At 34.5% G+C, this 26500-nt stretch overlaps 1 long non-coding RNA gene across 1 annotated transcript in view; it reads left to right on the top strand.

Annotated features, from left to right (window-relative positions):
* Nucleotides 1–26500, top strand: part of LOC128250446 (uncharacterized) — a 562297-nt gene that overhangs the window by 133269 nt on the left and 402528 nt on the right. The window contains exon 2 of the long non-coding RNA XR_016237754.1: nt 13441–13509. This is a non-coding gene — a long non-coding RNA (uncharacterized LOC128250446). The remainder of the gene's footprint in view (nt 1–13440; nt 13510–26500) is intronic.

Below are 26500 nucleotides of genomic sequence, written 5' to 3'. Positions count from 1 at the left end.
ACAAACACAGACATGTGCTCGCGCGCGTATCTCTGTGTCATTCTCACGATTACCTTCCAGCAATTTTTCCATCATTAAATTTTGTTTTGTGACTTTCTCTCCCCTATTTTCTATCTCTACTCTGATATACCGCTGATATATATTCCCTTTTAAAATTACTTTTATTTTCATATATTCAACTCCTCTAATGTTTCATAATTAGTATATAGTTGTTTGTCGTTGCTCTTTCACTCTCAAAGAGCGCTGAATGAGCAATAGATTTGTGAAAAAAAAAAAAAAAAACACCAATGGGTCATAATACAGTAAGGTATAATTTGAAGGAAAATTCCTGCTATGTCTAATCGCTCAAATAAATATCATACCAAATTTTATTCTGGTGAAATTACAGAATGATTAGCTCGTTGGTCAAAATATTTAGCAGAATTTCTTCCGGTTGTTAACGCTCTTCATTCAAATTCGTCTCTGAATGACTTAGCTTTTCATCTTTTCGAAGTCGATAAAATATGTTCAAGATGAGATTTGGGCTCGATGTAATTACCTGACCTCTCCACGCAAAATTTTTGTGCTTGTAATAAAATGTAAATCTATTATTAATACATACTAATATCAAAAAAGTAAGTACTTGTAATACTTTTAGTCGCTTCACCTGTATTATGCTAAATTAATGAGTCATGAAACCAATGAAGGAAATTATAGAACGTAGTCCACTCACCTGCAAATCGAAAGCATTGGATAGAAAAATCCCATTTTTTTTATGTGAAGCAAAAATCAAATTGTTCCATCAGATTCAGTTGTAGATTTTATCTTCACCTGGCTGCCATAAAGTTATGAGAAATACTAAATACAATAGTGTACAGCCTACGACATGCCTCTAAGAAGGAATCTCCAATCTTATCATTGGACCCACACTCTGGAAGCTGTTGGTATCTTTTAAACTGCACATCGACTCTGTTAAATTACGCCTATAATCGAAAGCTTTTAAGCTGTGATGATTACATCTCATCTTTCAGGTATACATGCCCAGCATTTTATTGAGCAAGTTTGACGATAACAAAAGGTCTCCTTTCGGTATAACAGAAATAGCACGTAAGTTACCCATCGCAAAATTGTTCCGAGTTTAAATAGACAGGCATCAACTACTAGCTAAATAGATAACTTACTCAATTCTGAGAACTATCGACGCGAGTGTTAGTTTATATTTTCCTTTTAGAATATTCAAGTTGAAACTACAGAATCTCAACACACTTTTAACGGAAGATGAGAATTTACGGAATATAAAATTCCTTGGACAAGAGCTCTACACATCTAATAGGTAGCGCATGCTCAAATTCATTTTGTAATCGTTTAGAAACCTATAGAGCGGAGCCTCAAAGGCAAGAGATCGGTAGCTTGGCTATACCAGGGGTACTCTTTAAATACATTACAGCCAGTAAAGTATATCCAAACTGTAATTTTTTAAAAACTTTTGATTTTATAAAATTATATGTAAGTTATAAAAAATTTGGCTTAGTGCTAGAAGCAAAACTTCAATTTTTTTTTAATGGTAATATTATAACGAAATATTCAGCGGAATTTTCAAATTTGGATGTGGGCGAAAATTTCTTTGGATAGAAGTAGCATCCATGTCATAGCCAAAGACCACATTACTTTATATCAAAAAATTAAACGTTGCACAGAAAATGGTATTCCAACGTCTGAACAGAGTTATGTTTAGAAGGAAAACAAGAAAATCAGCAGCAAAAACAATAAAGACTGCGGGAAGCAAAACAACTCCGGAAACGACAACAAAAGCAACAGCAAATGGAAGAAAAAATACCAAATGCAACGTGACAATAACATAATTTAGTTCCACATAATTAAATTAATAGGACAACGAACTTCAGTTAATGACATGTATGACTTTCTGGAGAGCAAAACAAATTAAGTTAGAGTCGGAAACTATCGTAAACATAGAAAATGAGGACAGTATATTTTATTCCATAGACCTCACAATATTGTTCAGTGTTATGTCTCAAGCTACTGCTCTCTAGCACCTTCGGATGATCTCTACTCGACAGCTACTCAACTGCTACTTAACACTCCTACCACGACCAGACTACCTCTATATGTCTTGGGAGATCCTACTTCTGCGTCTGGGGGCGTCGACACAACATTCTGTTAAACGTTTCTGACGTACAGACTAGGATTGAAATATAATAAGGAATGATATAAAATGCTGTGATTGCTAAGTTCGCTGTTTTTCTAATAACAGAAATGTAATGGCCAAGTAAAACAATTTGGGATTATAGATGAGAACAAATATATCAGCAAGGGATACAGTCTGTCACTTTCAGATTTCTGTTAGAACATTTTCTAATAGTTAGTCTTAACCTCTTGCAAGGATATAAATTCGGTGGTGGATTGTAAATAAGATTAACCAAGTATTTCCCTGATAAGTTTTTTTTATCGCGACCTGAATGATGAAATATATTGTTGATCACGGCAAAATATGAACTTAGAACATAACAGCCGGATTAAATGATATAAGGCCTTTTGCCAAAACAGTAAACATTCTTACAATTCTATAACTTTAATCTCAGCTACTAGTTATTCATAATTCATCGCAAAAAAACATCGATTTATACAGAAGAACAGAGGTGATTTGACAATATGAGCAGCACTGAATACCGTTGGCGGCAAAGAAATATTAAGAAAACGTCGGTCCTAAGTTCACGTAGCAGCTGCCAAGCAACCTTGGACTGAATTGTCGTTTTCTGTGAACACTACAAACTCATTAACATGTGCTTATGTGTGTATTGTAATATAGTATAAATTATATTATATTTGTGTGTGTATCTATACATATATATGTCTATGTGTGTATATATATATATATATATATATATATATATATATATCAATACTTTCCTATTCGGTGCTAATTGTTGATCTGAATGTCATGTTATTTTTCACAACCTTTTATTTTAAATATCATCTTTGTCTGCTTATTTTCTATCTTATATTTGTTTTGTTTATTTCATTAAAAGACATTCACATTGCACTTTAATGAACTTAAATTCAATACAAAGATAATTCTGTCTAAATGGTAAGGGAAAAGAAATATATTTTTGTTAAATAATACATCTCCGGTGTATCATATATTTTGATGCATTTTAGTTTCTTTGTAATTGTGTTAGATTGCATGCAATTGAATTATATTACACAGAATTTAGTCTTTGGTGAAGATATATTTACACTCATAGATACACATAAACTCGTAGATACAGAAACAAACGCATATAACGAATGACAAAAATACACAAACATACACACGTATAATTTTTTGTTTTTTTTGCATGCATGCGCGCGCGCGCGCGTGTATTGGTGCCTAAGATGCGTATAGCGTGCATGGAGGTAACGGCAACGAAGTCTCGAAATGGTCATAAATGTTGTACGTTAAATTACATTTTGGAATGATTCGCAAAGATGTGGATTAGTTAACTGTTTGGATTCATATCATGCTCCTGCAGTTAGCATGGACTACGACTATATTGACTTTTAAATTTTATATATAATTCTCATAGTTGGGTATAGTTATATTTTATATATTCTCTTTAAATTTTTAGTCGGTTTACTTACTGTAATAATCTTTTTTAGATAATTTGTAGTCGATTTTTATATACGTTTTCTGGGCAGGTCCTGTGTATTTTATACTATTTTATATATGATTTTTACCTGGTGAGGTTTTTCTTTTTTTGACATTTGAAAGCCATGATATCATATATATTTAATGAAGTGTAGAAGTGTCGATATATAAAGTTCGTTAACCTGAATTCAATGTTTGATCTTAAATTATGTTATTGATATGTGTCTCTTTCTCAATATCATTTTAGCACTTCTCTCCGGCAGTCCTATAAATATTGGTACTTTCAATCGAAAGAAATGTAATTCATAATTTCTTCTTGTTACACACACACACACACACACACACACACATATATATATGTGTATGTATGTATGTATGTATGTATGTATGTATGTATGTATAGAATTAAATACGTTTACTGTTTTTATTCTTGTTGCGCTTCTGAAAGTTCCGTATGTATTTACGCAGTTTCAAAACTAATTAATGACGGAAAGTTTACGTGAATTTCAAAGTTACTTAAGATAGTGTGAAGTATTCAAAGTTGAACACGAAAATACGCGATTATACTTATTAGATCTGTAGACAGCAATCCACATGGAAAAAAAAATATTAACGGTATTTGAAATATACATTCATATGTGCATTTGTTCTAACATACATACACACTCACACACACATACATATTTATATATTTATATACTTCTACCATACTCCTCTATGAATTGATCCTTTCCGTCTACCCCACATTTACATACATGTATATATGCCTGTACAGCTATGTCGAGGCACATTTCTCTTCGTGCAGGCGTATCCACTTGTGTAATTATATGTGTACTTTATTTAGATGGTTATGTTCTCTGGCATTATTCGTCTCTCATTTAAACTGTCTATTACACGTCCGCCCGCCCACGCGCGCACATACATACAACTATATGCACACGCATATTCACACGTAGACGTGTGTGTGTGTGTGTGTAATTTCGGATGTACTACAGTGTCTCTAAAGTGTCTATTAAGTGCCTTTACAGAATGAATTTTAGAAGTATGGAAGTTGTAAATATAGTTTACGGACAAGCATGTGTATCTACACTCAAACACGCACGTTATACACACGCAAGCGTGTGTGTGTATGAGTGTGTTAGTGTTTGTGTGTATTCATATGCATACGTATACGTATTCCTATATATATATATATATATATATATATATATATATATATATATACTGCACTGGAAATTTATCTTCACTTAACAACAACAAATTATATGGCTTTTTCAATTTATCCCGGCGCTGATTAAAGATGCATGCATAAAACGTTTTTTATTAGTGTTTGATATATGTTTCTACTACGAAAGAAAGACACGCATATTGAACACGTTTAACAATAGTAGCACGTATATACAATTACGAGCATCATCTGATTATTATAAGTGGTAAAGCACTATTATTAAACGTTTCTTTGTACAGCAACATTATAAGTTTTCTATTGGTGTTTGTAATAACCGTGTCATAAGGCCCACGATTTTCAAATGTGTCTGGATGTCGGATAAATTGCTTTGCTTTAATTGATGGGACTCGCTGCGCTGTCCATTTAATGTCAGACGCGCTGGTAATGTATTTTTTGTTGCTTTGCATGTTCGATAAATAAATTGCCAGTCATGTACCTGAGTTAATTCTATTTTTTTATTTCTTTGTTGCCCACACGGGGCAAAACATAGAGGGGACAAACAAGGGCAGATAAAGGTTGTTAAGTCGATTACATCGCCCCTCGGTGCGTTTCTGGTACTTAATTTATCGACCTCGAAAGAATGAAAGGCAAAATCGACCTCGGCGGAATTTGAACTCAGAACGTAATGGCAGACGAAATACTACTAAGCATTTTGCCCGGCGTGCTAACGTTTCTGCCACTTCGCCCCCTTAAATTCTTCTATTTTCCTGATGGGTTCTGCCATGTTTTGTCACTATCCCGTTTAAGTTTCTATAACAAATTGTTTACACTTTTAGTCGTAAATCAGTAGGTCTCATTGCAGTTATATCATTTCTGATTCCATCGCCTTTAACAAATAAGACATTTAACAACCAAATTTACAATGCTTGTGAAGTATTAAATAAATAAATAAAACTATTTGCTAACATCCATCGCATCTCTTGCCAGATTGCATAGTACTAAATCTGCTTACTGTAGTGAGTTATACGGAAACTAACACCGGATTTATGCTGGGAACACTCGATTGTCTTGGTCTGTTACTCTGCATGGCTTTGGGAACATGATACAACCTAACTAGTTAACAAAGACATTTTAACCTAGTCGTTTCACCGGCCTGAATTTGTATCGTACTCTAAACTCTGAGAAATCTTATCGCACTCAAAAATCTTAGAAAACTACAGAACACACAGGCAAATTCTTTACTAGAATTAATATGATTGAAGTTAAAACGAAATAGCTGTGAACGGAAAGAATGCTCTCATAAGTCTTCTGGATCAGTGCTGTCTTGAGGAAGCTTAAATAAATGTTAATTTTACATTATCGTATTGCATCAAACGTCTGCTTTCTTTTGATCGCAACATTCCACTAACATTTTCTAGGTTGAAACAATGTAACAAATCTGCTGATTCTTTTTTATTATTATTTAAATTTCACTGGAATCCTTCCACAGATAGCATTTATATTGATTAAATACATCTTGTGATTTCCATTTGTGGTATTTTATATAAGACACCAAACTTATGCGTTGAATGGTACAATAGAAAGGATATGCTCAACAATAATTCTTGTTACACAGGAAAGCTTAAATGTTTCTGCTCTTCACTCATATCTGTATGTGTATTCATATATAGGCGCAGGCGTGACTGTGTGATAAGAAGCTTGCTTCCCAACCACATAGTTCTCAGTTCAGTCTCACTGCGTGACACCATGGATTTGGTAGAGGGAAACTGAAAGAAGCCCGTCGTGTATATATGTATATATATTTGTGTGTGTGTCTGTGTTTGTCCCCCCACCATCATATCCTCGAAATTCTCAACTATTTCCTCACGTGTTATTAATTTTCATTTCCCGTCCCCTTAGTATTGCCATAAAGCCCACCACTACCAACCAACAATGCATCATCATCATCATCACGAAATAAAACTCCCCCTTCTCTTTATCATCGTCACCAACGTCATCATCAGTATCTCTGTCTTCGTCTTTATCGTAGTCATCGTGAGCAGGATTAGCTATACTAGCAACATCGTCACCATCTGATGTAGTATCAATGCGCACATCACCTTCTTATTCTGATCTACGCTTTTTTTCCAAAAGACATTCTTTGACACAAGCGTTATAAATTTAGCTTAGCCATTAGGTGTTTCATACGTATATGAACCACTATGTGAAATGCGACGTTTATATGCCTCTGAGTATGTATTTACTTCAAGATGTGTATATATATGTGCACTTATATTTATCTATCTCAGAATATTCAGTTTACACAATGGTCACTTTTGTCTTGTCAGTTGAATTCTGATGTCAAATAGATGTAAACACTCCAAAATAAGAAACCATTAGGCAGACATCAAACTTGCTTGTTAGAAACATTTCTTTTCTTTTATTATATTTTAAATTCTTATGTTTGTAGCTATTTATACAGTTTGTTCCACTACTACTGTTACTAAGTGGTTCGTTGTACTGAGTGTGAGACAGCACTATACTTGTGCGGAGCTAAAATAGCTAATTAAATAGAGCATTGAATCTATGGCTATTTCACTAGTGATTCTTGTTTGGCACATTTAATATATTTATTGTTTTACTGTGTTTAGACATTAGTCTGCGTCAATCCTAGGATACCGACTTGAAGTAGTTTTATATGATACTATTTACTCATGCACTTCATTCAGGCTGATATTTATTTGACACACACAAACACAAATAAAAACACCCACATATAAACACAAACAGTCGTAAAAAAATTGAAGGCTTGGAGAAATACAAGACGACACTCATTTACGCATGCAAAAAGGTATACATTAATATATATTCGTATAAAATCATGGAAAATAGCGACAGAAGAAGATTGAACGTAAGTGAGGTGTAAAGTGTGTGATCGTGAACAGTAAAGTACAGTAAAGTACAGGTGACCAATGAAAGACAAACTTCGGACACACGAAATTTCTATCATATACAAGCTGAAAATAGTTCTCAAGTGGTAAAAACAGCCAATGATTTCAAAGAGGACACGGACGTTGTTTCCATCGATGGCGCAAAAGTATCACTTGCATCGCCCAGAGCTTAGTAACGGAAGAAAATTCTTCTCACCGACAATATATTTTGAAAGGACATTGTTTGGCTATGAATACCATCATTGGACTGTAGAACTCAAGAATGTCTTTTGACCTCAGGCTTCATTAGATCCAAACAGTGCATATGAGTTTCTCAGTCCTGTAACACGGATGTTTGTAAATACTTTTAATTGAAAATATTGTTTGCTGAAGTGCACAAAGCTTGGTGAAAATGGAATTTATCAACTCGTATTGGTGAAGCATAACGAAACTAACAAACACACGCCCTATGATTCAATGGCGTGTTTCATAGACCGACGTTATGCTTTTACGCATATTGTCCATGAGAAATATTTTCTAACAAGACCATCTCCGCAGAGAAAGGTTTTTCTACATCCGACTATGTATAAATATTTTCAGTGTTATTGCACAGCGATATATTTAATACAATGCTGCTTTGTGCGCCTTTAGTTAATAAATGTATTTATTATTTTAATTCATATATCATTTGGTGAAAATCAGCATCTTTATTTATACGATTGCAGTGAAACTCAAATAGGCCAAACTACTTACGAATCATAAGTTCACGTTAATATTATTGACATTTAACGCTGGGTTATCCTGCTACGTTACACGACGGTAAATAATGGAAAAACACCCAATGCAGCCATATATGCTTAATGTAGTCACCTATATGTCATGTAGCCCTAGGATTTTTTGTCTTTTGTTGTTAGTATGTAACTACGTGAATTCGCATTTTAAATCCAATAGAAGCAGAAGTTTTCTTCTTGCCATCAGGGCTAAAACAGAAGATCGATAACCATTACATTACTTACGGCAGCAGCCTCACATGTAGTTTGCTATTAGGCACATACTATTGCTTCTTAATGTTGGTAAGGCTATATTTTCTTTAAACTGATAGCAGCCAATAAAGTGAACATTTTCACTCATTACAATTGTTGTTACAATGTTAAAATTTGAGGATTGTGTCAGTGGAACCATGATATAGTTCCTCTCTTTGTTCTATGAATACTGAAGTATTGGATGTTCAGTCTGAATCTCTTGAATAGTATGAGGGGACGGATCTGTCTGTTTAGGGTTAATTCTTTGAGACGACACCGCCTCCCAGTTCTCGGAATAAAAACATTGGTCGTAACGTAGCTTCCTAAGGCTAACAAATATATATTTGTCTGTAAATGTTTTGTTGATAAATTTATATCCGGGCATTGATAAAGGTAGATTTGCCCGTTTATCGAGGCTAAATTGCACCCTGATGGCATCACTGAATTGTTTAACAATTGCTAGTGAGCCTTGTAGATATTGATCATCATTACTAAAATTATTGTTGGTTATTATTATTATTATTATTATTATTATTATTATTATTATTATTATTATTAAGGCCAGCGTCAAGATGCTTAGCGGCATTTCGTCTGTCTTTTCGTTTTGAGTCCTAATTCCACCGAGGTAGACGTTGTCTTTTATCCTTTCGGGTCGATAAGATACGTTCCAGTACAACACTGATGTCGATGTAAATTCCTAGCATCCTCCCCTATATTTGAGGTCTTCTGCTTATAGTGAAACGGATTATTATAATTATCATTATTAAGGCAGTGAGCAATAACAATCATTAACACGTAAGAGAAAAAAATTAGCAGCATTTCTTTCTCTTCTTTATGTTCTAAGATGAAATTTCTTGAGGGCAACTTTGCTCTTCATCCTTTCGGGGTTATATTGACACATGGGTTAATATAATTGTCTATGTCCCACCGTAACGTTGCTGGTCTTCTGACAAATGTAGAAATATATCCTTACATTTGTCCACTCGATCAGGACATACCTAGGGTTAAGTAACCACTTCCTGGAAGGACGCAGTATATCATTTATTGCAGGATGCATTTTGTCTGACTAAAAGTCATGATAATGAGAGAAGAGGCATATTGGACCATAGATCTATTGAATCAAATGCGTCCCCCAAGAAACTTCGACAAGGAGGACGCATTAGATGATATAGTTATCGATACGGCCTGCCTGAATTGCGGACACGGTGCTCATGCCAAGGTGTCAGTTACTCGTAGGTCTGCTATATTAGAATAGTAACAGAGGCTATGCAACATCAATAAAGAAGTACAAGTTCTGAATGAAAGGCGGGACGGTCAGGTCTGGAACTCATTTTAATCACAGGGCTATAGGATCAAGATTGATTCGTGGCAAAAGAACAGTCGCAAGGAAGTGCACACTGGATAATAAATTCTAAATTTTGCTATGGCTGTTTCTGGAAAATGGCGTTTGCTTCGAGTTTCAATGTAGATATGTGCGGTTATTTTTGTCATATGTTGTACAATATGACCAATATTTCTGCTCTGTTGATACTGTCGCTAATCACACTATATATTATTTTACTGTTAGTTCTGTAGTATATCTTTGATACAATTCTTTTCTAGGCGTGTGTTTTCTATTGTTTATTTTCCTCACACACACAAACATATACATATATATACATATACATACACACACTCAAACACATACACACATACATATATGTAGTTTTCAACTATTTCATTCATTAGTTCTTTGAAGCATAGTTTATTTCGGTCGTGTGCAGTGTCGCTATATTGTATTCAAGGCTGTTTCTACTTTTTATAGGTTTAGCTACTTTGGTGTATAATTGATAATTGAGGTTGTGTTTTTTTATGTTGCCTTGTGGAATATGTTTCCTTGATGCATCTATAATTATTTTGTTGAATCAGCATTGTATATATCATGATTAGGGTGTTGTTGAATTCTAAAACCTTGATGTTATTACTTTTTGTAATTCATTATGCTTTATTTTTTGTTATGGTAAGTTTCTAGAAAATACTTTTTGATTTCTTCATAGGTCTGTGAGTGTATCATTATAATAATTATTAAAGCACATTTCTGGAAATGTGAGAGAAGCGTTTGCGATATAGCAAAATGCAGCGTGTTGAATGTAAAAGGAATTGAGTTCTGATAACAGTTTATCTCACATTGTGAACTAGGCTAGAAAAGTGGAGTGAATTGAAGGGTCCAACATTAATGATGTTCGTGAAAGAGTTAATATTTTCTACACTCTGGACAATAAACTGGTTGAACTAGTTTAATAGGAAATTGTTAGTACTAGTGGTAGTGATATATATATATATATATATATATATATATATATATATATATATATATATATATATATAAATACATACGTATATATAAAATTAAATAAGCAGAAAATGGAGAAAGTTTTCATCAACAAACAAATAAATTACCCAACATCGAGTAATTATTTTTTTAAATACAAGACAAAAAATTTCTTACGGCCGTTTCGGCTGCCAATGTCAATCGGTGCTTACAAAGAAAATTCCGAAAATAATATACGTCATCTTTATAGTATATTCAATCCAGTGCCTGGAGCTTCATCAGAGTGAATACAAATACATAAAATAAACGAATGGAAGAGGGAAGAGGAAAGAACAGCACTGACTAACATTGGCAGCCGAAACTGATGCATGTTGTTTTGCATTAACCGATGTTGGTCAATTTGTTTGTTGATCAAAAGTTTTCACCATTTTCTGCTTATTTAAATTTGACTCCTGATTAACAATTGTTTCTTCTGTTATTACCTGCACCCCATGTGCATAATGTGCTTTCATATCCATGCTCAGGTGTAACATAGGTAAATGATAACGGGAATAAGAACTGATATTCTTATCCCTTAGACGGTTTTTCCAACTGCTAACTCTCCTTACCTTATATATATATATATATATATATATATATATATATATATATATTAATAAAATACAGTTACTTGCAATGCTCAACAGTAAATGAGAATTATCGTCGTCAACTAAATGAGATTAAGGGTCCGAAGACTCCTACATTGTGAAAATAATGGATAAAATGCTTCAATGCTGTGATAAAGAACATAACATATATTCTGATAGGGGTTGGCTGCAATCGCTCTAAACACCGAAGTGAGAATTCATTAGACTGTCAGATATGGCTAAGAGTTGTTTTGACTCTTATTTCTAGCAGTGCTGGTGCTAGATAGTACCCTTGGTCACTTTAGTGACGTCTATATATCTGCCTTTCGGTTGTAAAAGCGAATAAGCCGCCATTATTATTTATAAATACATACAAACGCACACACAAATAAACAAACACACACACACACACAAATCTTCATAGATCTCAGTGTGTGTTCTTTTATATGTGTTTTCGTGTTTAACATTAATGTGCTTAGTGATATTTTTTTAACTTTGTTTTTCAAACCCTGCATTTTTAATGCATTGCTATTTTGATTTGTATAAGAATTTCATTTATAAGTGTAGACTGAATGCAAATTACTTTGAATGTATTCACATCACCTCCGTTGGGAACGAACCATTACCATTTTTTTTTTTTAGAAAAAAAAATTGGAACAGCGCCTTTTCTGAGATAGCATTATCCTTGTGTAACTGTCCTACGTGTTCATAAAATATTTTTATCTTCACCAAACTGTTTTAAATGCCTTTAGTATTATATGACAAAAATATTTTATATATTTTTGTCAGGTTTGCAAAATTTACTTTTAGTATTGTTACTAAAGATTTTATTTTCACAAGTATTCTTTCGATGTGAACCTGCGAAGCTAGTGAGAGATAACAGTACTATTTCCCGTTTTTATCGTTGTATATGCAGTCAAAGTTTTATTTTTCCTTTGAAAAAGAGATAAAAATGTCTTCATTATTTGCACATTTTGCTGATTTGGTTTGTTTTTAAAAGCATTTTTAAGTCTTCCAAAGCGTTGACTTCAAATAGTTTTGAAATCCTATTTTATGTTTATATGAAACCATCATTTTCACGTTTGCCCATCCTTTCTTCGCGTCTCGTTTACTTCTAAATATGTATAGGATATGATAATAATAATGATCCCTTCTACTATAAGCACAAGGCCTGAATTTTGGAGGAGGGTTAGTAAATTGCATTGACCTCTACTGGTGGAATGAGAACTCAAATCGATTTTGCCCGACGTGGAAACGGTTCTGCCAGCTTTCCACCCTAACAACAATAATAATAATAATAATAATAGTAATAATAATAATAATAATAATAATAATAACTAGCTGGACTCATGAAAACATCAAGGAAAACCTTAAAAAATGTAAGCATTTGTAAACAGTGTACTGGTGCCATGAGAAATGTTTGCATATACTGACCGACTGTCTTTACGTTCTGAGTTCTAATTCTGCCGAGGTCGACTTTGCCTTTCATCCTTCGGGGTTGATAAATCAAGTACCAGTTTTGTACTGGGGTCGATTTAATCAACTGGCCTCCTCTTCACAAACCTTTCGGGTCTAGAAATGTATATTGTGTCAATTACGGAATGTGGAACATAATGTTACATCAATGGCTATATAATCCAACCAAAATATTTCAGTTACACAAACGTAAACGGAATTACTATTTAACCTTAAAATACATCGTACATATTCAAAGAACCTTGTTCGCTTATTGGTACTGAACTTTATTCTGGTATTCTTTTATTCTTTTACTTGTTTCAGTCATTTGACGGTGGCCATGATGAAGCACCACCCTTTAGTCGAAGAAAGTAACCTCTGGACTTATTCCATGTAAGTCTGGCTCTTATTATATCAGTCTCTTCTGCAGAACAGCTAAATTACAAGGACACAATCTCTCCAACATCGGTTGTCAAGCAATGGTAGTGGTGGAAAAAGCACAGACACAAACACACACAAACATGACGGGCTTGGAGGTAGTGGGGATGGTGGCTGGTGCAATTTTGTGGTTTACTGCTATGCCGAGAGAGAGCCAGCGGGCCCCTAACTGGTTTCCCGATCTTAAAGGTTGTAAGTAATGTTTCTTTGTAGATAAGGTGGTGAACTGGCATGATCGTCACCATGCCGGAAAAAAGGCTTAGAAGCATTCTGTCTGTTTTTACGCTCTGAGGTCAAATTCACCCGAGGGCGGCTTTGCCTTTCAATCCTTTCAGGGTCGATAAAATAAGTACCAGTTGGACACTGGGGTTGATTTAATCCACTTACACCCTTCCCCTAAACTGCTGGCCTTGTGTCAAAGTTTGAAACCAATATTTGTTTGGAAATGTGAAATGGCAACCGTTAAAAAACGGATAAATGAAAACCACCGGATTTTAAAAAAGAAAATAAATAAACTCTTGGCGACGTATTTAGCTGATTATTAACTTTTATCGCACTTATAATCTTTGATATTTTATTAAAAACACAGGGGATACGTAATGAAATAAAGAGCAACATGAATTTCCCAAATTTGAGAGTAGTGGTATACGAGTAATCTGCAATTCAAATCTAAAGTGGGTACTAAATTTCTTCCTCTTCATTCTTTTTACTCAGTACAACGGAGGCCAATATCCCGAGGGTTCTGGTCATCTTCTATTTTCTTCATAATTACAAAACAATAAGATTATCACTGAAGAATAACCTATGACAATACCTTTTATTAGTTATTGTGAGATTAATTTAGACGGAGTTGGCGGACAAAAACAAGAGTAAATGGAGTGACAGAAATATGGTGAGATATCCACAGACTGAAAAGGAGAGAAAGAGAGAGACAGAAGAAAGACAGAAAGAGAGGGAAACAGAGAAAAAGAGAGAGAAAGAGAGTAGAGCGAAAGGAGAGAGAGGAGACAGAGATAGAGATTGAATGAATGATGGCGCGAGATACGTAGTAATGAGAAAAAAGCCGCAAGGGAATATATGGACCAAATTTCAAATTAAGGAATTAGAAAGAATGGTAGGAGAATCGACAAGCATTGGGTGATCATTGAAAGTAAGAAACATAAACTGTCAATGGAGGTTAGAGATTAAAGTTTTATACACGTCATGCTGTACATCACCTCTTAGAGATTAATTGTGGGCCCAATTTAAGAGAGATTGCTGTAATTCTTAAATGGACCGTGTTGTTGTGATGGTGGTGGTAGTGGTGGTAGGAACGTATATTGTTGTTGTTACTATTTGTATGTGCTATTGGTTAATGGAGGCTGTTGCTGTTGTTGTCGATGATGGTGTTGTTATTGTCGTTGGTGGTAGTGGTGGCGATGGTGGTTGTAGTGCGTGTTTTAATGTATGATTGATGGTGCCAATATTTGGGACATTCGGTAAAGTTCCTTTTTTATTGCTGCTATTTTCAGCTCTGCGTTTACAAACTTTCGATCAAATACACGACAGCTTTATCTTAAACAGTGTGACTACGTCTAGGTCTATGTTAGCATCGAATAAGCGGTTGTTTGAAAGACATTAGGGTCTAATTTGACCGTAAATGGACTGCTATATCTAACGGGTTCATTGACCACATAACGACACGCAACTTCGAAGTTACTGTTTATTTATTTCGTAATGTATTTATTCTTCTTTTTCAACCAATATACCCTTGATCAAATTTATCTACAATTACATTGACCGATTGACTTTCAGTTTCTTTAATAAATAAGATGTGGCATAAATTACATTTACCTACTCTAGCAATAATAAAGAAGCTTCTGGCTCATGTTTGTGGTGAGGGTTCTGATTTTGGTTAAGTCATTGGTTTGAATTTCTGTTATTTTTATATGATCATTGTTGTTGCTAATATTGGCTTCACATTTTGGCGCAAGGCCAGCAATTCCAAGGAAGTGGGTAAGTAGATACGTCCATCCCAGTGCTCATCTGGTACGTATTTTATCGACCCCGGAAAGATGAACGGTAAAGTCGACCACGGCGGATTTTGAACTGAGAACGTAACGTTAGGACGAGTGAAATACCGCTAAGCATTTCTCTCAGCATCCTAACGATTTTATCAGTTCACCGCCTTGAATACAAGAAATATCGGTCACAAATTTTAGCACAAGGCCAGCACTTTTGAAAGAGAAGCTGAGTCAATTACATCGCCCTTCAGTGCCCAACTGGTGCTTATTTTAGCAACGTCGAAACGATGAGAAGTAAAGTTCACGTCGGCCGAATTTGAACTCAGAACTTTAAGACGAATGGAATAGCGCTAATCATTCCGCTCGGCGTCCTAACGATTTTTACAGCTCTCTGCCTTAATATGGGCAAATATGATCTTCAATGATGTAGGTCAAGGACTTAATGGAATTAAGGAGAGGGATTGTAGTAATGAGAATGAATACAGTATTGGTGGTCATGGTGGTAGAGGTTATAGTATTGGTGTGAATGGGGAGATGGTGATGGTGGTATTGGTAATAGTGGTAGTGTTGGCACACATGATGTTTGTGATAGCTACGCTGATAAAAAACATTTTGTGTGAAATATTGATGGCGGCGGTAGCATGGTTGTAAATGATACATGGCAGTGACGGAGGTTGTAGTTTTTCTAAGGTTCATGAACGTTTTGGAGGAGATGGCGTATGTGCTGGTTGCGGTGACAGTCTCAGTAGTGGTGAAACACTGATACAAGTTATGGCATTGATGGTGGCAATGTGTTGATGTTGACAGTGTTGTTACTATTGATTAGAGTGGTTACGGTGATAGAGAGTGCGGCGATGAAAGGGTGGCGGGGCTGGTACATTGCTAAACGTGCTGGCATTGTAAATTATAATGCTTCTAGAAGGGAGCAAATGGCAAGTGTAATTTTACGTTACTTTGTATATTTGAATATTGTTGTCGTTTTTCAGGCAGTGGTTTGGTGGTGGTTTGGTGGTGGTGATCGTCTTGATAATAGTATCGGTAGTGATGATGGTAATTGTGGTGTTGGTGTTGGTATTGGAGAGGGTAGGACTAAATCGGTGGACGGTTAGCTTAAGTGGGCAGACAATAAACTGGAGGGCAAAGTATTTTACCATCAATTGATTGTTATCTATTAAAGACTCAGATTCACTAATGGTGTTCTTAGTCGTCTTATTTAAAATGAGCGTCGAAGGTGGGAAGACAGATGATAATTCTTGTGAGCGATAAACCAAAATAAGAAAAATAATAAAGAAGAGAGCAAGAAACGTCCTTCCTTAAGTGATTTCGCTTTCGGCTATAGGATGAAAAGTCATCAAATATGTCGCTTAAATCACTGAAAACTTACGTGATGAAACACTTTTTAATTCCATCTATTTATTTATTTACTAATTTCTATATATATTTATTTATTTTGGTATTAGTTCATTTTTGTAGTTTATTTAATGAAATCTAATACTACTTTTTTTGTATTTTTGGCTCTTACTGCGAGGAAGATGATGGATCGAATTTGAGAGATGTAGGCAATCGATTAATCTACTTATCTCTCTTCCTTCTAACCGTTACTCTCACCTCTTCTACCCCTTGCCTAAATATCTATTGTTATGTGTCTATTTGCTTCTATACATGTGTGTCTATACATATAATCATACAGGAGTGTGTGTGTGTGTTCTGCGTGTTTGTGTCTTTCTACAGTCCTACTTAGATACGTACTGTTTACTTACCTGCCAAGCTTACTTTGCCCGCCAAACCAACACACCTTCTTACTGCTTTAGCTCTCTATATGTCTACCTCATTTCCTCTATATTCTTAGAGAGGAAAGTGAAGTGAAGTGAAGTATATAGTTAACATGCATGGTAAAGAATTCAGTGAATGAACCAACATTTCTTTTGCCGTCCATAACAATTATATTTACATATGTGGGCCAAGAGTCACGCACAGTGATAAATTCAATACGCTCAGGAATTATCAGACAGGTTTCAATTTTCCTAAAATTCAATAAAATAAATAAAATAACGATAAAGAAGACATATGCACCTGTACCTATTGAGCAAATCAAATACTAATAATAACAGAATGATATAAATAAAATATGAGATAGCTTGGTGCGTGAGTTCTGGTCCATTCAGTATTTAATTTACATTATTGAATGACTTTGACAGGTAAGAACAATATAACTTCACGTTTACTCCACGACGTCGACCCTCATACGTAGACCAGGTTTCTCAAATGTTTTTACGATTGTAGGCTCCCAAATTGTCACAATATATACAATATAACTCTTAGCCTGTCTGTCCAAATCATAATCCTTACTATTAGTTGCCGGAATGATTCCCCAAGATGCCAATAATAATATATTACTTAAGAATGTCTTACTTAATGTATTGCTATTTGGGAGTCTGCAATCGTAAACATAGTTGAGAAACCTGATCTACGTATGAAGGTCGATTTCGTCGAGGTAAATATAAAGTTATACGTTTGTTACATGTCAACAATATCTTCAATAGTGTAAATGATATACAGGATAGGCAAAAACTCATGCTCCAAAACATTTGTTATTTATATTACATTACTTAATGTATTATTTAATATGTGGGTAACCGTAACAGCTGCCATCTGGTTGGGTTGGAAGACCGTGGGTTAAGATTGCTTTGGGTACTCCTTCCATCACCCTGGGTTCAAGTTACATGATATCGAACCTGCCTTTCGTCATTTTGGGTTTCATTAACTAACGGTGTGTCGGGGTACTTGTTAGTACGTTAATCAAGATGGTTTGCCGTAACGGCTTCGATTGTTTTTGCTTTGATCTGAGAGTTCGCATAGGTATCGGTGTATAGGTCTAATCAGCCAAACATCGGAGTCCCCATGCCCTAACTACCTTTAGCCGGTGTAGCTAGGAAGACATACGACCAAAAATGAATAAACTGAGAACAACATATGAAGGCTTCATTCTCATCCTTATAACAAATAGCCGCTTTGAATGAGAAGATCATGAATAATTTGTATTATTTACGTAACGGGAATTATTGTAGAAATCCGAGTAAATATCACCTCTGTAGGTCACCATGCGTACGTTACTATGGGGAACCATGTTATTCGCAGCTGGAGTAAAATTACAATTAAGCATTATGTAGAATTTTGCATGTAATACTGAATTCTTTAATGCAACAACTCGATCGGACATGATGTTATTTCTGAGGTCATTTTTAGTTTATATCTAACCGTGGTTACTTAATTAAGCAACGCAACTGGAGCTGCGTGTTAGATTTATTCTTACTGAAATTCGCATGATTATCACATCAAAATTCCGAGGTATTTTGGACAAAAAGCTCTATGGTATTTGTTTTTCTCATTGGAGACAGCAAAGTGGCAGAATTTCTAGAGATTAGGAATATATCCTTTAAAATAATTCTTCCGACTCTACGTTCTAAGTTAAATTTTCTCCGAAGTCATCTTCGTCTTTCATCCACACTTAGTCAAGTACTTGAAGCGATATAATGGATCATTCCCATCCTCGCATAATTTAGCTCCTTAAGCTTTATTTGGAAATAATTATTTTCTACTGGTTGATTCGGTTAGATCCTGCTTGTATATGATACGCCTTTAACCCACTCTCATTCCTGTGTTTTCTAATATTCTATGGCCAGATGATGAATACAATCCTTCTTTTCATAAGAGGGTGGTGTGTATTTTGGCAAAGGTTTAGCTACATTCTCTTGTATTTCTAGCGATCACCTCTGCTCATCCATTATAGTTGTCCCTAGTGTTGTTATATTTGGAATCCAGTCAGCCACGATCAAGGACACTTATAATGAAACGCACTGCAGTCTGGTTATTCACTCTTTTTTCAGACACATTTTACATAGGACTTAAATATAACATTTTTAAACGTATGGCAGTGCGATTTTCACGTTAATATATAGACGTAACGCTAATGGCTAGACATTTGTATATAATCCTATAAATTGCCCAATAAAAACAATGATGGTGCATGTGACACAATGTAAACACACAAATTATGTAGCATATATTAGATAATAAAATTATCTTTACGATTGAAAAGTTTCGCTCATGGTTAATTTCGTAAAGTGTACAAAAAGTGTTTGTTGGTAGGAAATGTTAGATAATGTTTATAGGAATATATTCTAAAAGGCAGATTTCGTATTATACACCATCAACCGTGACAAAAATTTCGAGAGAGCTGCTGGAACGGAAGACATTCACTAATACACAACTAGTTCTGAAATATATAGAATATAATTTTTAAACCATTACATATTTCCGCTTTTAATCAGAATTACTTTTGTCTGTGATGACTCACTACTCATATGAAGCTCAAATTTTATAGAAACAAAGTTATTTTATATTCTTTAGAATGCTATTGAGAAAACAGGGAGCGATGCAGCTCAAGACATATCCCTGGAGAGCCAATAAACATGCCGACATATTTAAAATAGCAGACAGTATTTCCTGAATTTTTGTCTTGAGATAGTAGTAATGCATTTGCTAAACTAGTCCGAGATATGTATGCATGTAAAATAAAACAGGATTGTCATGACCGGAACGTCTTTTGACCTAAAGCTGTTTGACCCAAGATTAATTTAATGGTAACAGCAACAATTTCGACAAGGACTGTGGAGGGCAAACTTTTCTATGACATACTTCATCATCTTAGAAAGTAATCAAATTTTAAAAATTTATAATTGCGATTCAGTACTGATGTCAAAGAACGCATATATGTTTGTATGTGTTGCATGTGTGTGTCTGTGAATGTGTGTGCGTGTGATTATGTGTGTGCGTGGGTGTGTGTATAAAGGCAAATGCAACATAAATACGGTTGATAAAATTACATCATTTTCCTTTTGTAAAATTCAGGTGTAAATTATTTGATACAAATCGGAATTTTGGATACTACCATCGTCCAGAGATTTGATGTTGGTGATTTAAACTTCAATGAATTCCAGGTAATTGTGATGTCAAGGAAGTTCAGCCAATTGAAATATTATGCATTAAGTATACAAAGCCACATCAGCAGATATATTGGATCCAGTAACTGAATTACTTACAAGCTTCAAGTCAGTGTTACTGTAATTAAATGCCTGCTATTCATTATTTTATAGAACATGAATTGAGTGAATGCTTCATTGAAAAATACCTTTTCGAGAGATCAGCAAAAATACTTAGAATCTTACATACACGTGTGATGCACTTCATAGTGACGATTAGTGTCCGTATTACAGAGCAGTTCACTTCAGATGTGCAATGTTATTTATCATATATCGCTGAGAGCCGATGTTATCTATCATATATCACTGTTATGTTATCGTGCAATGTTATCTATCATATATCACTGAGATACGTTCCAAAGCAAATTTTATGAGCACGTGTCAACATATCACATGATCAACTTTTAAAAATTATATTCCATTTTCTCATATTCTTATAGAAATAGTTCGGAATTTTCAATGATTAGTTAGGGATCGGGTCATCCTTGTTTATAAGAATAGTTTTGTGCCGGATATTAATGCTAATATGATTCAACTGCTAAGATATCAAGCTTGATGCTTGAATATAGTCAAGACTGTAGCTAACATGAACGAGGATGTCAATTAAACGATGTAATCTTCCAAATCTCCATAGCCTAAAACTATCCTCTTCTCAAACAGCTAATGATAGTAAAAGCATACATTATGCTGCCCAGAAATTTGGATTCAACGGAGATATGACGGTTAGAAGAATAGATGAAAGCATTTATGTTCTATGCGAGCTATGTAAGCATTAGGCATAATAGAGGCAATTATTTCCATCGTCTTTCCATTGCACAAGCTCCCAACATCCCTTATGGCATGCCATTTTAGTTCAAGTCCTTATAGTTACTAGCGGTACACCATTGATGAATGGCAATCCAGTTTGAAGAACGGTGCCTCGAATCTGCCAAAACTGCACCACTATATCTGTATAACAATTAATTTTACGTTGGGAATTCACATGAATAGAAGGAAACATTATTTCAAGGAAGTAACAAATTCCAGAAAAAAATAATACTTTCTTTTCTAGATCTTTTGTCAAATGAAGCTCATTTCCGTTACAATAACTGTCATTGCAATTGTGTATGCATGCGTACATACAAACATACATAAACACGTACGTGCGTATGTATGTATGTATGTTAGATTGAAACTGACATTATTATAGAGTTCAAAAAGAATGTGCAATTTACGTCAGCAAGCTTAGATGTACAATAATGTACTTTTACATATGTTCTATTGCAGACACTTTTCATGTGCCGTGTGATTCACCTTAGTGCCTTGACTAGGATTAACATATCTGCATTAACTAGATCATTTATGTACTACACAAAACCTGTAGGCAGTGCGGTAGTAAATTTTTAGAGCTTATAAAACTCCATTGATGTTTTATGTCGGTTCCATCCAGACTGGATAATACAATTCTCGATTTGTTAGATGATAAACTTTTATGTTATTATATTACGTATTAGTCGGCGTGGTGTCTTCATCGTAATTGTCGCAAGGGTGAAACGTACGTAGTAACTACTAATTTATATCCGTGTCTATCTTAATGTACTTTTACATATGTTCTGAGTCTCATAACTAGCAACACTGTTACGTACAGAGGTAGATGACCACGTGCATGGAAACTGACTGAATAATGTTAATCTAATTGGAGCTCCAAATCACACATTGATAGTGCTCTAATCAACTTAACACACAAGTTAAATATATATATGATAACGTAGAATAGCGTACATTTGTGAGGAGAAGGTTAAAATAGAAAAATACCAAGAAACTACGTTCAGTTAGAAAGAATACAGTTGAATTGAGACAGAGAAATGTAACAACATACAAAATAAATGCCGCCTTTTATTCACTTCTTTATTCAGCTTGGAGGAAAGACAATATAATACAATTTCAAATACGCTTGTTTTTTTTTTTTGTTTTTTTTTTTTGAAACATATATTTGTCGTGTTTTTAAATATATGCTACATACAAAGAAATATACGTCATGAAACACCACGACAAATCCCTTGGCAATTTTTTCTGAAAAAAGATTCAAATATGTCCTGTTTTTAATGGCAATATAATGCATAAGTATACGTCTCTCTTTGTCTTTGTATTGAGTTTAATTCAATGCAATTTGGGGAATTGGTAAAGAAACCTAGGAGACAAACAATAGTAGTAGTTATATTTTCCAAACAAAATCTAAAATCACATTTTAAAAACTTCAGCTCATGTCGCTGATATATTTATCACGTTTTGTTTTGTAGTTTCTCTTCAATTTTAAGTATATAACTGAAAAAAATTACGATTGTTTTCTATGCAAAAATGTTTTGCATGAATGAAAGCATTTAAACTAGAATTACATGTATATGTGTGTGTGTGTGTGTGTGTGTATGTGTGTGTGTGTGTGTGTTTAAGTGCGTGTTTTCATGTCTGTGTATATTTGTGTAGGTGTATATATGTAAATGTATATACATATATATTTGTTTGTATACCTATACATAAATATTCATACATACACACACATCTATATATACAAATATAAAACAAATATATCCACAAAACTTCAGTCTGCAGAAAACACTAAAATGCTAACGACCGGCATGACAATAAAGAGAGGAATATTTCAATGGATTCCATCAACGTTAAATTGAAAATAACACTATCGTATTATACAGGTCACAAGGCAATATGTAACTTTACGTCAACAAGTTTACATGCACAATAAAATGATTCTTTTGCAGACATTTCTCTTTATTTATGTATGATATTTCAAATCTAGAAGAAAGAAAAATGATATTTAACGATTTAGCAATGTATTTCCTATTAGTTTTGATTCTAGCCGTTGGAATACCATCAACATCTTCTGCCTCTTTTATCTTTGTGGAATCGATAAATAAAGTACTCAACTACTAGGGGTGTCTCTTTTGAGTCTCGATAACCCCCTCTTTCTCTCCCTCTTTTCCTCTAAATCAGTTAATTTGCGTCTTGTGGAGAGTAATTGGACGGCATGTGCACAGAAAAAGATTTGAGCGACTGCTCGATATATAGTGAAACATGGAAAAAACTATATTTCAAATAATCCTTTCCACTATGAGTGAAAGGGCTGAAATTTGGTGGGGTAACACTAGCAGATTACATTGCCCAAGTACTCAACTGGGACTTAGTTTATCTTCAATGAAACGATGGAAGTAAATTCGAGTTCGGCGGCATTTGAAGTCAGATAGTGAAATCGGAATAAATATTACTCAATATTTTGAAGGAAGGGAAATTACCTTTGTTCGACACCGTATAAGATTGGTTATCCTAATATGCCGTAGTAGTTGAATATCCTTTCTGCTTTGGGCACAAAGCCTGAAATTTGGGAGAGAGATATAGTCGATCGCATCACCTATTTTATCGATCACGAAAGTATATATGTATGTATGTATGCATGTATGGATGAATGGATGGTTGTATGTATTTTTGTATGCGTGTTTATATAAATGTTATTGCATATGCCTACATGATATAAACATTCAAATACATAAAAGCATTTAGTAAATAACATTAGCTAGTCCTCTTATCCCCATACATGGTTGTGTTCATGAGCGTACGTCTATGCGTGTACATTTAAATCCTAATACTTATGATGGATACGAAACCTATTGGAAAATAATTTACTAATTACTTACCCTTCGATTAACACCCGAAAATAGCCAATAGATTGAGAATGCTAGATGGAATACCTTTCGATAGTTTTTCAATTTCGCTGTGACGAACGTTCATTTGCTGCCAACAAAAATGTCGTTTCTCATTTTTCTGTGGTTCTTAAGCAAAGAACAAGTAAAGAACTGGTGTTAATCACTATCTTTCTCTTCTTGATACTTTTTGCTTCTATCAGTTAGGATTTGCTGGTAAAAGTTGCGGTGACGGTCACCGCACAATATTCCTCTTTTTCGAAAACAAGACTGGTTGATTCAAAAGTTACCACTTAGTGAAGAACAAAACGCATGGTTCTCGAGACACTCAAGAACGAAACAATGAGTTATACAGCACTAAAGTATTTTCTGGTCGCTGTTTTCGAGGTCTCTTATGACTTCTTGTCGTCGTGCAATTCTATTATTATGAATTTGAATTGGGAACTAGAGTCATACTGAATCTTAAATTAGCTTATTACACAACCATGTACTCCACCCCTATCGATGCGTTATACTTAGTCTATTGATAGAGCTTGGTGATTCTGGCCGTTCATCTAGGATTTCTCCGCTCAGCATCAGTGTAAGTAGTACTGTTGGCTCTTTAGTTACCTTTTCGCAATCTGCCATGCTGCTGTCCTATGACATTATCGTATCCGTAGCAAGGTTACGCGTTACCAAAGAGCAGTCCGTAGATTCGCCGGGCACGGCTGTCACTCCTTCAAGCATTTTCAAGATACTCGCGTACCCATATAATTAATGAAGTAATATATGAACATAGTGCATTTATTAAAACTACTGAACAACAGCATAATCGCGATTGTCATGCAGTTATTGGAGGAGAGTGTACTTTAATCACCATCATGTTTAGAAAGAGACAGTTTCTATTACATGAAAAAGTAGTCTTTTAGAAGTACAAGAATCTTGAAACCTCTTATTTAGCATTTTTTTCTATTTTACGAATCATCTTCGTTGAATAAATATATACATAAGATGACTATTTACGTGGTCGATCGAACATATAGAATTGGAAATGAATTCCCGTTCAAGGTTCACCTTAAATTCATAGAAAATCGGACGCGCTAGATTATGTCTAGTGAGTTACACAGTACTTGAAGAAAGAAGAGATATCACATAATACTACGGCTGATCATATGTCAACTTGATCAGGAGCGACATGTCGCTAAACAATAGAAACTCAAATAGTTCTTAAGGGACATTCTTGGTGAAGATTTATCGAATTTACTTATAACCTTAGGCTGAGAGTTCCATTTTAGAAAGATACCTTTGCGTATGGCAAAGGGCTGTGTGTCTTATGACCCTGTAGTAACAAAGTATTTGCTGGCAGTATATCAATGTTCCTTGCCAAAATCGAGAGCAGACGAACAGAATGCAGTGAAACTTAGGTTGTATTAGGATTTATTTATTATATCACATATATAATAAAGCATTAGTGTCTTTTTGAAATACTAAATTCACTTTATTTTGACACTAAATTATCTGTTTGTTCCTGGTTTAGGAACGTACGTCAATTCATTTATCGACTATCTATAGTTACATTTCGTTCTCTGTCTCGCTCTACCCATTGTATGTGTATAGTTATCTATATTCTTACACATATTCGTGCGTGTGCGCATAAATATATGCATACATGCATGTATAAATGTATGATGTACATGGGTATGTATGTGTGTTATGTATTTATATTTCTATACCTACTGAATTATATTCCTCATAGAAACGATCAATAAAGGTCTTGCAACAATGTAAGAGTGCAAAGGTTACTAGCTTAATATTTGTAAAAGGACTGTATTTACGCCTGACCAGCATTTAAAATATATTTAGTCAGTTCTACGAAAAGAGGCAACAAGTCTTTATCGAAATAGTTTCTCGACCAGCCTCGTAATGCGCCAGCGAGTGGTTTAATGCGTAAGTGCTGCTGCAAATATTAGTACCAACCTATATAAAATCACTTATAAATGTATTCATCTATATCTATCTATCTATCTATCTATCTATCAATATATATATATATATATATATATATATATATATATATTTACTTGGAGGCAGTATATATATATATACATACATACATACATACATATAAATATATTTGAAGATAAGCAACAAACATTCAATAGGTTATAGCAGTACGTACGTTTCGTACAAGCTCCATTTATTCATGTAGTGAGAACACCACAGAATGTAC

Source organism: Octopus bimaculoides, chromosome 21 (genome assembly GCF_046866305.1).
Source record: "Octopus bimaculoides isolate indiv1 chromosome 21, ASM4686630v1, whole genome shotgun sequence".
Taxonomy (NCBI): domain Eukaryota; kingdom Metazoa; phylum Mollusca; class Cephalopoda; order Octopoda; family Octopodidae; genus Octopus; species Octopus bimaculoides.
This window is presented reverse-complemented; position numbering and strand designations above follow the sequence as displayed.